This window comes from Hippopotamus amphibius, chromosome 8 (genome assembly GCF_030028045.1).
Source record: "Hippopotamus amphibius kiboko isolate mHipAmp2 chromosome 8, mHipAmp2.hap2, whole genome shotgun sequence".
Classification (NCBI taxonomy): domain Eukaryota; kingdom Metazoa; phylum Chordata; class Mammalia; order Artiodactyla; family Hippopotamidae; genus Hippopotamus; species Hippopotamus amphibius.
In genome coordinates this window covers 63,211,162-63,226,536 of record NC_080193.1, presented here as the reverse complement: position 1 = coordinate 63,226,536, position 15,375 = coordinate 63,211,162, and positions in this window count along the sequence as shown.

Genomic DNA, 15,375 nt, shown 5'->3' with positions numbered 1-15,375 from the left:
AACTGCTACAAATAATGCTGCAATAAACATGTTCATGCTTGAATCTTTGCATTTCTGATGATTTTTTAAGATAAATTTCTGGAAGTGGAATTACTGTGACAAAAGATACACAAATTTAGGCATAACAATTTTTACATTTTTAATCAATTTTTCCAACTATTTCTATTTTTCCATAAAGTTTATGAAAATTTATGTGCCTATCAGTAGTTTAGGAGAGGTCTTTCCCAGAAAAATACATTTAAAAATGTATTTGATTTAAAAGTATTGGATTGCTGATGAGAATAATTTTTGAAACAATACATTGGTTAACTCTATTTCTTATTTTGTGAATCTCATTTATTTTGTTCAATATTTTATTGGAGAGTGCTCTTTTTTATTGGACTCAACAACTTCTTTATAAAATGAGAATAACACCACAGGTCTATTATATAATTTGTAAAGTTTTCCTTAGTTTTTGTTTACTTTAAAACTTTAATATATTACTATATAAAACTTTAATATATTACATTTAGAAATTTCATTTAATGTTATAAAGTTTCTTAACTTCTCATTTGTGAATTCCTCCATTGTTTAGAAATTTAGGAAGATTCTACATATCACTGATTTCATATTCATCTAAAATGCTCCTATTTAATGTTTTAAATTAACATTTTAAGCAATAGGGAAATAATTTTAACATTGGATAAAGACAAATGTTTCTTATCTAGAAACATTTAACTAATGTTTCAGCATCATTTAGCAAGAGTTCTTGCTGGAAACTATTGAATCATAATGTCAGTTCAATCATACTCTGAACTCCTTATTTTTTTTTATTTTTTTCTAAGTTACAAATCTGATATCTTAGTCTGTTTATTGATTTTTGTAGCAATCCACACTTTTAAGTGTTAAACAATACATTTTAATATTTTATAGCACGTGTCCATCAAATCTTTTTTTTTTAGAAGTGTCATGTATGTCTTATCCCACTTAATTACAGCATGCATTTTTTATATTTAAAGAGCATCTACTTAGCCTTTTTGTCTTAAATTAGTTTTTTTTGTTTATTTTTTTCTTTATTTTGGGGGATGATATATTCTACTATGAACAAATGTGTAACTGGTACAAATTTCATAAGATTAAACTTTAGAAATACGCGTCACTGAAGTTATGTGCCCATTGTCACTCAACAAGCCAGTAAATTATAGATCTGGAATTAGACCTCATGTTACTACAAATTTCCAGCCTGATGCTTAACCCACTGAAACTCATAGCTATATTGTTTATAGGCTGAAAAAGGGCCCGCTGCGGGGCTCCTGGCTCACACGAAGCTTTTTCCTACACGCTGTGGAAAGCCTCCCTATTGGCTTGCAATAGTTTCTTAAAACCTCCATCCCAGAAAGAGAAGGAGCTCAGGACAATACACTATACCATGCCATCTTATCTTTGTGAATTAGAAAATAAAATAATGTTGGAAATCTCTATTGAGAATGCTGTTATAGAAATAATCTCTCTGGGGATAGGTTGGGGTTGAAAAGGGCAGGTTCCTGGAATGTTGTGGGGGCCTAATGATATGTCTGTGATATAAAACAGTTTCTGATATTTTCCAAATGGGTTATTGTTCATGTTTAAGTGATTATAGCAGCAATTTAAGCCAAACTAAATAATCTCTTTCCACGGTTTACTTCAACCCATTCTAATCCCTCTCCGTGTGAACTTGTCCAATTTTGATTTTTTTTCTCATGTGGGTATTTGATCATGTGGGCAAAATTTACTGGATGAAAAGAGTGAGAAAACTAAAAAACAAAACAAAATAAAACCCAAAACCAATAATGTATGGTTGGTAGGAGGTGGAGGGCAGGATTGATCGCAAGTGTTCTAAGAGAAAAATGACACATCAACTAGGCATCAGAAATCATTTCTTGCCAATAAAAATTTCTGAAGCTGGGGAATCATCTCTAAAAGAAATGATTGAAACCTCTTGTCTGAGCCACTTACAATTGCACCTAATAAAGCTTTTGAGAACTCTATACTGTTAGTAAGAGATGATGACCTAATAAGTCCAGTCCATTGATTCTGTGATAGTCTTGGCAAAACCTACTCATGGAATAACTTCATAATCAAATCTAAGACACCCTGCGAGCACTATATAAATTCATGTCTCCGATTTTTAGATGACTATTCAGATACATTTTTGTATTCATAAAAATACTTTTTTCCCCTCACAAAAGAATGTGTTCATCTATTACTGAGGAAAGAAGTGATTTGAAAAATAAAATACAAACACAAAACAGTGATTTATCAAAATATAATATACAACAGCCTTGATGCTTGTTTCTAGCTGTTGGTATTGTTATCTCAAACTAAAGAACCATGTTAGATTATTTTATCAAAATGAAAGTGGACAAGAAGGAAGAAAACACTCCAAGCTGACAATCTGATATCATATTTCAAAGTGATGTGATTTAAAACAGCTGATCTATTAAGCACTCAAATTAGACTTTACAAGCAAATAACCAGTTCTACCTTGGCTTTAGCATTGCTTCTGGCACCTTTATAATTCAATCTAACAAAAGTATAAGAGCTTCCCTTCTGGTGCCTGGGAAACTTATTAACTGTCTCATATTCAAGTATGTTCAAATTTATTAACTTTTCCCAATGTTAAAAGTTAGTGCTAACACTTGATATTGGTCTGATGGACTGAATCTTGTGTAGTTCCTATGAAAGGCTAAATTGGCAGCTCCCTCCTTTTACCAAATATTGATTCCCTTCCTAAATCCTTTCATTTTCTAAATTAACCTGGGGATTTCCACCTTGACTTCTTTAGTTGCAATGAGAAATGACATGCAGGAACTTTCCTGTTAACTTATCATGTGGGACAGAATTTGGTTTCTGTAATGGTAAGCACAGAGCTCTGTAGAGAGCTTCTAAGTGGTGAGAGGAAAGGAAATTGGAAGGAAGAACTGAAGATATTTTTCTCCTATGAATTAGCACAAATGCAGATTTATAGCCTACACATGTGTTTTGTTTTTACTGATGGTTGTAACTAGGGACACCTGTAAGACAGAGCCAAAGGGGAAGAATTAAAAATAAATGGAAGAAAAACGTAATAATAAGCTGCATTTCAGAGCTTGATTTGAAGCCTGGTATGTGAGACTCTAAAATTCCTCTTTCCTGGAAAATGTTTTATCATTTAGCTTATGTAATTTAGCATACTGTATGAACGCTGAAATATGACAACATTTTTTAAAAGATTCTTTCAGTATTTCCAACGGAAATGTTGAGCTAAGTGTAGAATTTGTGGGATCAGTTAGCTTATAAATAATGATCCTTTATGCTGGCATTGGGAAATCCCTGTTCCCACAGCTAGTTCAATAAAGCAATTAATATCAATAAATGCTGAAGAAAGCAAATCTCTATTCACTTTTGTCTGGATTAGTTAACATGAGAAAAATCCTATCCCTCTCCTGGAGTATTTAACCTTCTCAGAGGAAGACATTCTAATGAAAGGTAAATAAAGTATGCTTTTGACATATGCTCCTCTTGTCCTGTGCTTTCTGCTTACTATAAGATGATTGACCTTTCTCCCCTCTCTACAAAGTTCAATGTAGTTTTCTATTTAGATTAGGCTCTTGTGAAAACTTGTGTTGTCAATATACCTTAGCATTTCCTTCTAATATCCCTAAATTTACTTGTTATTTGGATGAATTTCTTTAAAAGAAACACAACTTCCAAAATTCAGATATAGTGTTTCTTTTCCACTGCATAATGCTTATGCATTTTATGTAGAATAGCTCATGTGTACTTTGAATTCACATAGGATATTCGAGAGAAAGAAATTTTTATGTGATGTGGCATATTTTAGTGAACCTCTTAAAAACAATCTACGCTTTGGGGAAAAAAAAAAAGCTTTGTCGAGGTGATGGTGAGGTTTCATTGACCACATTGATAGATAAGGATTTGTACATTCAGACTTTCATAGATCAGCATTCAGTAAACCAATGTCATGGAACAGCCCTGAGCTTTCACTACATTTGGCTAGATTACTTGAGATTTCACATATGAGCAGCAAAAAGCTTAAAAGAAATTATCCTGTACCGTCCAAGAAATGTGGTAATAAGGTAAGAGTTGAAATGTGTTGTTGGCATAAGGAACCCATGATTCCTGCTTGATTTATAACACACCCAGTTTCGTCAGAGTTGGCATAAGTGCGCTCTTTCTGACAGTATGGTGATAACATACTGCAAGAGTTGAAGCTGCCAATTCTTACACCTTCATTCTACTAGCAAAGAATTTTAAAACAAAATTTCAATATTGCTACAATACCACACTCCTCTGCTAGTTTCTCCAAACTGACAAACCCACTCTGCCTGTTTAGAAATTTGAGAAAGGAGAGATGGCTAACTTAAAATATACTTAACTAAATGCATGTATGTGTATTTGTTAGTTTTATATAAACCAAAGTCATATACAGTTAAAATTTGTGGTGAGGTGCCTATTACTAAGTCGTAAGCAGGTGATAGTTTAATTTTGAAATGGAGTAGTCATCTCGAATTGGTGCCTTAAAATTCAAAAACATAAACACATGCAATATTATTCTCATTACAATAGGTTAAAAAATTGTCATTCTGTCCATTTGAATTGAATAAACAAGAAGACAAAATTTCTTATAGTAATTACACTTAAAAGTTACACTATAGTAAATGGAGTGACAGGGTTTTGTTTTGTTTTCTTCTGTTTTAAAGAAGCTGAAGATTTACTTCTGCAATGTTAAATGAATATAATTTATGTGGTGAAAAAATATCAGGAGAAGATCATTCTGTATGGGAAATGAAAGGACCATTAGCATTTTCGTTTTTCAACTTTCACATTAGTGGATTCTTTTAAGGTTTTTGTGATTAATCCCATTAAAAAGTATACTTGAAACTTTTTAATATGTAAATTAAACTATGTTCAAAAATAGATATATTCTTGATGTTTAAAACATTAAAGTACAAGATGTATTATTTAAACATTTAATTTTCAGATAACTGTAAATTTACATGCAGTCGTGAGAAATAATGTGGTGAGATTCCATGTACCATTTACCCAGTTTTCTTCAATGGTAACAACTTGTATATCTATAAAACAATATCACATGAAGGATATTTACATTGCTACAATGCATTGATCATTTCAGATAGTCTCAGATAGTCTTGTACCTATTTGTGTGTGTGTTGCGGGGACAGGTATTTAGTTCTACACAACTGTCACATTTACAAGTTCATGTATCCACCACCATGGTCAAGGTACTGAAGAGTTCCATTACCACAATTATTCTTTGTATTCCACTTTTATAATAATATCTGCTTCCTTCTTCCACTCTCACCCCATTACTAACCTCTGAGAATCACTAATCTGTCCTCCATTTCTGAAATTTTGTCATTTCAAAAATATTATGTTAATGGAATCATATAGTATGTAACCATTGGTATTGGATTATTTTTTTCACTCAGCAAAATTTGCTGAAGAGTCATCCAAGCTGTTGTGTGTATCAATAGTTTGTTTGTTTTTATTGTTGAGTAGTTTCCATCATATGGATGTATTATAGTTTGTTTAGCCATTCACCTGTTGGAGTATATCTGTTTTGGGTACCCCCTGCCCCCTGCCCCCCCCCCCCCCCGTTTTGGCTATTTTGCCAAGTGTCTAGAGATTTTCCTCTTTTTTTTTAATGTATTCTTGTATGTATATGATTCCATTATATTCAGAGAGCATATTCTATATTAGTTTCATTCTTTTAAATATGTTGAGGCTCGCTTTATAACCTTGGATATGAATACTTAAAAAAATGTATCTTCCAGAGTTGTTGGGTAAAGTGAGAGAGATAGATAGATGATAGTTAGATGTCAATTAGATCCTGTTGGTTGGTTGTACTGTTTAGATCTTTTGTATCCTTGCTGATTTTTTGTGTAGCAGTTCATATCAGTTGCTAAGAGAAGAATTTTTAGGTCTCCAACTATAATTGAGAATTTTTCTGTTTCTCCTTTCAGGTCTGTCAGATTTTGGTTCATGTATATTGAGACTCCCTTGCATACACATTTAAATCGTGATGTCTTCCTGGTAGATTGATCCTTTTATTGTTTTGTAATACCCCTCTTTGTCTCTAGTGATTTTCTTTGCTCTGAAGTCTACTTTATGTGATGGTAATATAGACACTCCTTTTTTAAAATTAATATTTACATTGTTATGTCTTTCCCCATTCTTTTATTTTCAACCTACATATGCTTTCAAATTTGAAATGAGTTTCTTTTAAACAGTGTATAATTTGGTCATATTTTCTTAGTGACATGCTGATTTCTGTTTTTTAATTAGTATTCTTAGACTAATTACACTTAAGGTTACTATTGATATGTTAGAGCTTAAGTCTACCATTTTATTACATGTTTTCTGTTTGTTTCCTTGTTTCTTGGTTTTGTTTTTCTTGCCCTCTATGGGATACTTAAATATTTTTCAGGATGCCATCTAGGTTTATTTATTAAGTATACCTCTTTAATTAGTTTTCTTAGTGGGTGCTCTAATTATTACAATATACATATGGGACTTATCATAGCCTGTTAGTATCAACATTTTACTGCTCTGAGTGAATTGTTGAAATCTTACTTTCATTTATGTCTCTTTACTTTTCCCACTTTTAAATGTGATCTTTAGTATCAGATGGAATTATAATTTTTATTCAATCATCAAATAATATGTATGAAACTCATAAGGAGAAGAATAGCCTATTGTATGTACCTGTATTTTGGCTCCTTTTGTTCCTCATTCATCCTGAAGCTGAAAAATTCTTTTAAAATTTCCTTTCTGGAGTTGTCCACTCATCTCTGCAGAATCCGGATGCCTCTTTCCAAGATGGATTCAAACAACACTGCAAGTGACATACTACAAAAAGAAACCTGGCTAGGCAACATTATTTACAACCAGAGTCAAAAGCATATCCTCCAAGTATGGTTTGAACATGACCCTTACCCTGAAAAAGCAACCAGGAAACAGCTGGCCAAGGAAACTGGCATTCCAGAATCTAAAATTCAGATTTGGTTTAAAAGCCAGAGAGCAAGACAGAGATGATTGGGGTTCAGCTCCTCCTTAGGAAAAGACCAAATCCATGGACAGAACCAGCCTCAGGCTTACACTCAAGAATACTTACCAAAAGGAGCCACACAAGACCAGACATCTGTCCCAAGATCTCAATCAAACATCCTAGTTCAAGCCTTCGAGAGGAACCAATTCCTTGATGTTGCAACCAGGAAAACACTAGCCAAACAGGCATTTCAGAATTGAGGATTCAAATGTGATTTCAGGACCCAAGATCTCTGTACCATGGGCAGAGCAAAAGTGAGCCTGTGAATTCATTGGTGGATGGCCCAAATGGGAGACCTGGTCTGACAGTTCAGCAGCACAAAATCGACCTGTGCACTCTCCCAGGCAGATCTCATCATTTTCCCTTCTCCAGTTCTTTCAGCAAGAACCGACCACTTCTACCTGTTCTTCTCCCATCCCACATATCCTCTGTCCCTTGTGCGAGCCAAGGACAGAGTGTCATGATGCAGCCCATGCAGGTTGTGCAGGGAGGAGAGAAGTCTCCCTCCACTCTAATACTTGGAAATTATGTGCCAGTACTGCACAGCCTGCATGGGAGGAGACCCAGATACTCAGAATTCTCTCTGGCCCCAATACCAAGAAGAATGCCAGGATCACCAAGAACAGGCTGACATGGGAGTACTGCAGTTGGAAAGACTATTTTCAGCCTCAACCTGAACACAAAAAACAACTGCCACAGGATCTGGGCCAGGTGAACATATCTTACATTCTGCAGTGGTGGGATGAGTGCTGCCAGGCTCTGACTGCAGAGTGGGATCCTCAAAAAGGGACCCACTGAGACAGACTGGTGGCGGCAGCACACAAAGTCAGCCGGAGCACCATCTCATGCCCTCAGCCAAACGCACCAGCAATATATAGAAACCTCAAGAAGCCTTTAGGTCAACTCCTGCCATCCACAGATTGTCAGTAAAAGGTAAAAACTTTTATGAATCCTGATCCACAGGAAGAGGACTCTCCAGAATTTTCAAGCTCTTCTGAACACACTGCAAAGCTCACCAGGGCTTGCGCTTCAGGAGGAAGAAGATGGCATTCTGAACCTGATCCAGGCCTCCTTTCTTTTGATGCAGACCAGAGCAATTTAAAGAACAATGAATAAGGAAGTCATCCTGTCAGGGGCAAAACCAAAGCAGAGGGAAACCCTTGGAAACCCAAATGGAGGTCGTTTTTCTTGTGGGCAGTGGTTATCTTCTGTATTCCACTAAGTGAAGGACTGTTTCCAAGCTCCACACTGCCTCTGGAAGCACTATGGGCGCTAGGCAGTGGACACATCTCCTGAAATCTTGTGGAAAAAAACCACATTTTACTGACAAATATGCTCTTCTCTCTGTAATCACGTCCTCCACAGTCTGGAAAATCCACAAACTGCAACCTAACTCAGGCGAGAACAGGTGTCTGAGGGACACAGAACTTCTTTCCCTCCTGGCAACATAAGAGGGCAAACGTGAAATTAGTTCATTGTGTAGAAAATGAAGGGATGCTGTACTTCCTGATGTGAGTTCATGTGAGCTTTTTCCCAGAGCTCTGAGGGTTTAAATTGGGAACTAGATACTTACTACCTCAGCATCTGTCATTAAGGGAATGATTAAATAGATTAGGACAAATCCATAATACTGAGTAATCTTCACTTAGAAGTGCATTTTTACTTACATACAAAAAAATTACAAGGAAATTATATAGCAACACCATATCATCACTGAACACAGTCCAATGATGCTAATATTTCCACTTTAGTTTTTTGTATATTTTTGCATATGTGTATATACATATGTCCACAAAATTTCTCCTCTTATTGTAAATACATTATACATTAATTTAAAACCTGGGATAACCATTCTCATTCTCAGTCTTCTCCCTTCTTTTGAAAACGTAAATTTGAAAATAGATTTTGGTATATGTTGCTTTCCCTTGGCAATAAAAATGTCTTTAAAAAAATTAAAAAAAAAAATTTCCTTTCTGCTTGAAGAAATCCTTTCAGTCATTTTTGAGGGTAAGTCCGCTAACTACGGATTCTCTTAGGGGCTTCCCTGGTGGTCTAGTGGTTAAGACTTCAGCTTCCAATGCAGGGGGTATGGATTCGACCCCTGGTTGGGGAGCTAAGATTCCACATACCTTGTGACCAAAACATAAAATGGAAGCAATATTGTAACACATTTGATAAAGACTTTAAAAATGGTCCACATCAAGAAAACTATATAAAAATATTGTTTTAGTTTGCTTTGTCTGAGACTGTCATTATTTCCCCATCTTAAAGGATAGTTTCTTTAGATAGAGAATTTACAGTTGACCGTACTTTTCTTTCAGTATTTGAATACAGCAATGTGCTACTTTGTCTTGGCCTTTAAGTTTTCAAGTGAGAAATCTACTATAATTTTGAAATGACATTTCCTCAAAGGTAATGTGGTTTTTCTCTCAGGCTGCTTAAAATTATTTTGTCTTTAATTTCAGAAGTTTAATTATGATGTGTCTTGCTGCAGATTTATTTGGATTTATCCAATTTGGAATTTTCTTAGCCTCTTGAATCTATAGATTTATGTTTCCCACCACATCTGAATCATTTTCAGCATTATTTCTTCAAATACTTCATCAGCCACACTCTCTTTCTTTTCTTCTTCTGGGACTCTGATGATACAAATGTTGGACCTTACGTTATTGTGCCACAAGTCCCTGAGGCTCAGTTTTATTTTGCTGTTGTTCTTCTATTTTCTTTCTGTTGATCAGATTGTAAATTCTACCAATGTATTCTCCAGCTCACTGTTTCTGTTTTCTGATATTTACATTCTACTGTTAAACACATTAAGCAAAATTTAGGTTACTGTATGTTTAAGTTATTTAATTATTATTTGATAATTTTTTATAACTCTCTTTCCTGAGATTCTTTTTCCTTTGTTTTAAGAGAGTCATACTGCTGTGGACACATTTTTTTTATAACTGCTGCTTTAAAATCCTGTTAGATAATTCCAACATTTTGTTCACCTTGGTTTTGGCATCAGTTGATTGTCTTTTCTCATTTACGTTGTGATTTTCCTGGTTCCTGCTATAAGGTGTGACTTTTTTTTAATTTGGTTCAACAGGTTGTTTTTTATGTATTAATTAATTTTATTTTATTTTTTAAGTTGAAGTATACTTGTACAATATTATAAAAGTTACAGGTGTACGACATAGTGATTCACAATTTTTAAAGTTTATACTCCATTTACAGTTATTATAGAATATTGGCTATATTCCCCATGTTATAACAATATATCTTGTAGCTTATTTTATACCTAATAGTTTGTATCTCTTACTTCCCTACCCCTATGTGTCCCTCTCCCCTTCCTTCTCCCCACTGATAATAACTAGTTTGTTCTCTTTATCTGTGAGTCTGCTTTTTTGTTGTTGTTGTTATAGTCACTAGTTTGTTGTATTTTTTAGATTCCACGTATGACTTTTGTATGTGTCTTGGACATTTTGGCTATCAGTTTAAGAGACTACGAAGTGAGAGAGTAGCATAGACATATATACACTACCAACTGTAAAATAGATAGCCAGTGGGAAGTTGCTGTATAACAAAGGGAATTCAACTCGAGGATGGATGATGCCTTAGAGGACTGGGATGGGGAGGGTGGGGGGAAGGTCGAGGGAGGGAGGGAATATGGGGATATATGTATAAAAACAGATGATTGAACTTGGTGTACCCCCCAAAAAATAATAAATAAATAAATAAAATGGGAAAAAAAAGAAAAAAAAAGAGACTATGGGTCTTGTTTAAATATTTTATTTTACTAGGCAGTCATCAGTTTGGGTTTAGCACACAGATTCTGTTCTACATTTGTGAACTATGGTTCAAAGGGAAATTTAATTTACAGATTATTTGTGATGATATTTTGATCTGGTTTATCTGTTGCGACTGAAACCTAGTCCCTCCTCATGTGATTGGTCCCTCCTCATGCAGCCTAAGGGGGTAGAAGAAGTTCCCAAATTTTGGCTGCCATGTCTCTCTTGGTGGGGGAACTGATTCTACAATCTGCAAAGACAAAAATATTTCCCATAGCAAGCTACTTCTCGTGGAAGTTACATCTTGCTGGTGTCACCTAGCCACACAGTGTCTTTTAATAGGGAAGGGGAGTTTCAGGTCCAGCGGAGGAGGAGAGCATTGTCATCAGGGTTCCTGATCCATCTACCTTGCTTGTGCTGCTTGAGTGGTTGACAGTACAGTCCAGAAAAGAAGTGAGCCTACCTAGGCCATCTTCTGTCGTTAGGTTCGCAGTTAGGATAGGAGATGATTTGGTCATCTTATTCTTTGAGTGGTGGGTTATAAGATGCCCTGCCACTTTGTTATTTTCTTAGTCCTAGAGTCTCTAGTCAGTTTTTCTTCTTTCTGCCTTTCAGTCCTCCTTTGGTTGCCTGTTGCACTCTTTCCAAGGTTTAGAGTGATACTTAGCAGAGAGGAGGAGGGAAAGATGAGTCTACTTAATCTTGTCTAGATGGGATGTGCCACATAGTGTATTTTAACCTTTAAAAGGCTATTTTTTTTTCAGAAAGCTGATAAAAAACATATTCCAACAGAATATATGTGAATGGTACAAAGGAATATAAGGACTGAGAGGTTGGAGAGATAAGAATAGGTCTGTTGCTGAGTATGCAAAACACTAACTGAAAACAATATTTCAGTGTCACAAGCAATTTAATACTATCAGTGAAAAACAGCACACATATTTTATACATAAGGAAAAAAAAGGAATCAGAAACTGGATATTTTGACAAGTGTCAAGATAACAGTGATGTACTATTTGTGTTAGTTTTAAATCTTTAAAAGCATAGTGAAAATAAAAGGAGTTAACTATAGTGCAATACATTTTTTTGATTATATAATTGTTTAAATTGTTGCACAGTTTCAAAATGATTATTTTCAACTGACTCAAAATCCAGTAGACCAAGAATGGAACAGATAACATTGAAGAAAAAAATAAAATTAGAGAATATATATGAATCACATATGAAGTTATAATAAATCTAGAGAAATTGAAACAGGTCATAAAATACACAAAGGAAACAAAATGGGGGGGTCACACACATATAGTCAGTTGTTACATGATGAAGGTAGTACTGCAATCTAGGGAGAAAAAAATCTTCAATAAATAGTGTTGGGTCAATTGTATATTCAAATAGAAAAAAAAAGGAAAAGAAATTTGATGTATACCTCACAGCATATTCAAAGACCAATTACAGATGGGTCATAATCTAAAATTGAAAGGTAATTTACTGAAGATAACATAGGAGAAGACCTTCGTGACCTTGAGGCAGAAAAAGATTTGTTAAGCAGAACAAAAAACACTAACCATAAAGGAAAAGATTTATAATTTGCATCATATTAAAACTTCTGTTCATTATAAGACAACATTAAGAGAGTGAAAGACAAGTCATAGAGTGGGAGAGGAACTTTGCAATTCATGTATACAACAGTGGACTCTTATCAAGAGTACATAAAGGACTCCTACAAATTAGGATTAAAAAGACAGGCAAGCCAATAGATAAATTGTCAAAAATGTTGAATACTACTTTAGTAAACTACAAATTATAACTACAAATTGGTTCTTTCCTTTGTAAAAGTATTTGAGAGTAGCTATTTAAGTGAGCATACAATAACCCAGCAATATGCATGTACTTACACCAGAATATACACAGAAGAATATTCATAGCAGCTTTGTTCATTACGCATAAAACCAGGAAACAATCCAAATGCCCATCAGCCTACAAGTAACCTACAGTGTATTTATATACTAAAGTATCATAGAGCCAAAAAAGTTTTTTTAAATTATCGTCACAATATATAGACATAATATCAAGCGTAAGAAGGCAGACACTAAAAGTTACACACTCTATGATTACAGTTGTTTAAAGTTGAAATATATATAAATAAATGATAAAGTATATATAAAAGGAACAGTTGTATTTTTCAAATTGAAAGTTAGGGGCAACTCTGTGTCAAGCAAGTATATACGAGGGTGAGTCAAAAATTATCTGCACTCTGGCTGTAGAATTTATTTTAATTAACTTTTAGAAAAGACAAATACATCATTTTTCGACATAATCTCCTTGCTTTTCAATACACTTTGTCCAGCTGTCAACAAGCTTTGTATTCCCTCATTAAAAAATGCTTAAGGCTGAGCTGTGAGCCACGAGTACACCACTGTCTTCACTTCTTCATCAGAAGTGAAATTTTGTCTTTGTAGGGCTGCTTCCAGGGGAACCAAACAGGTGAAAGTCTGATGGAGCAAGCTCAGAACTACAGGGAGGATGCTTTAACACCTCAAAACGAAGTTTTTGCAGAGTGTCAACAGTGTGGGCAGAAGTGTGCAGATGTGCATTGTCATGCAAGATCACATTGCCCTTGGATAGCAGTCCTCTGAGTTTAATCCGAAGTTTAGGCCTCAACTCTTCAATAAGCATCTCACTGTAATGAGCACTGTTGATTGTTGAACCTTTTTCCTGATAATGTTCCAATGTTGGCCCTTGAGAATCCCAGAAAACTGTAAGCATCAATTTTCTGGCTGATGGTTGACTTTTGAACTTTTTCTTGGTCGACGATTGAGGATGTTTCCGTTGCATACTTTGCCATTTACTCTCGGGCTCATAGTGATGAATCCATGTCCTGTCACCAGTAATGATTCCCTTTAAGAAACTTTCACCTTCCTTAGAGTTTCGGTCCATATTTTGTTTGCAGATATCCAAATGCTTCTGTTTATGCTCTTCCGTGAGTTGTTAGATAAATAATGGTACCAGGTACACCCTCAGACCACAAAAAACAAGTCACTGCATGTTGCTCTTCTTTCATGCAAATCACAAGTGGGGCATCCGTTTTTGCTCGCACTGCAGTTACAAATAAACTGATGTAACATGTTCACATCTGTACAGCAGTGACTGGGAAGACAGTAGCCTTGAACCGAAAGCACTGATAACACAGTGCAGCCAACAGAAGTTTTAATATAACTGGAGTCTGGATGATTTTTGACTCACCCTCATATATATTGGTGCCATTTTCTAACAGCATTAGTTTTTAATAGGTATGTACATTATTTTTGAGATACAATGCTTTTGCATACTTAATAGACAACAACATAGTATAACATAACTTTTATATGCACTGGGAAGCCAAAAATTCATGTGACTCACTTTATTGTGATATTCCCTTTATTGTGGTGGTTTGGAACCTGCAATATCTCTCTGTGACTTATTAGAAACTACAGGATGTGGATTTGAGTCAGGACCCCTCTGCTTAATTATGATAAAATGTAACAGGTCACCTACCAATTTAGCATCACTTTTCTCATCTGTAAATGTAAATGAAAACACCTGCCTCAATCAAAATCATGTGGATGGCAGTATAGTCTTTCCTCGGTATCTGCGGGAGATTGATTCCACGTCCTCCTTGGATACCAAAATCTGAGGAAGCTCAAGTCTCTTATATAAAATGGTATAGTACAACGGGCTCCACATCTGTGGATATGGAGGACAGACTGTATTTGAAGATGACTTAGAAAATGTTATAAGTTTAAAAGTGTTACAATGTGAACAAATGCAATTTTAGAGAGTTATTTCATGTTATCGAAACATCATCATGTTGTGCTTGAGAATACTTAAAACAGTAAGAAGAATGTCAAATATTCTGGAAAGGATATTCAGGAGGTAAAATGGAGAAGGTGTAATTGACCAATCTTTTGAGCATTTCAGTCCAGTTTATACTGCCGAGCATAGGGCATTTCACTTGGAGGACAACAGACAATTTCATAGTTCTGCTACACCAATTTTTTCCTAAAACAGAGCTCATTGTATACAATTCGGTTCCCTTGCTTTCTGACTCCTCTTATACATTTCCCAGAAAACTTCTGTCTGTCCAGATGCCCCACCTTCTAATCAGTTTTATCCTTACCGCTCCCCTCACACTCTTTCTCCCTTCACAGCAACTACAAAATCTTTTTCCTACCTCCTAATCTTTCACAAGTCATCCACTTCTTTTCCTCCATCTTATCAGTACCTAATTTCAGACGGCCATCGTCTCTCCTATTTTTATACAATAAACTCTTGACTGATGTTCCAGTATCTAGGAAAGTCTCCATACTGTCGCCAAAGTCAACTGGCAAAAACACAGATCTGATCCCTGCCATATAAAAATTCTTCCATTGGCTGGGAAATGCCCTAAGGGGAAATACACATTCTTGAACATAAAGTAATTATTTTTATTATTAGACTCATGTTGTCTACTTTTAAATCTGATTCTCACAATCC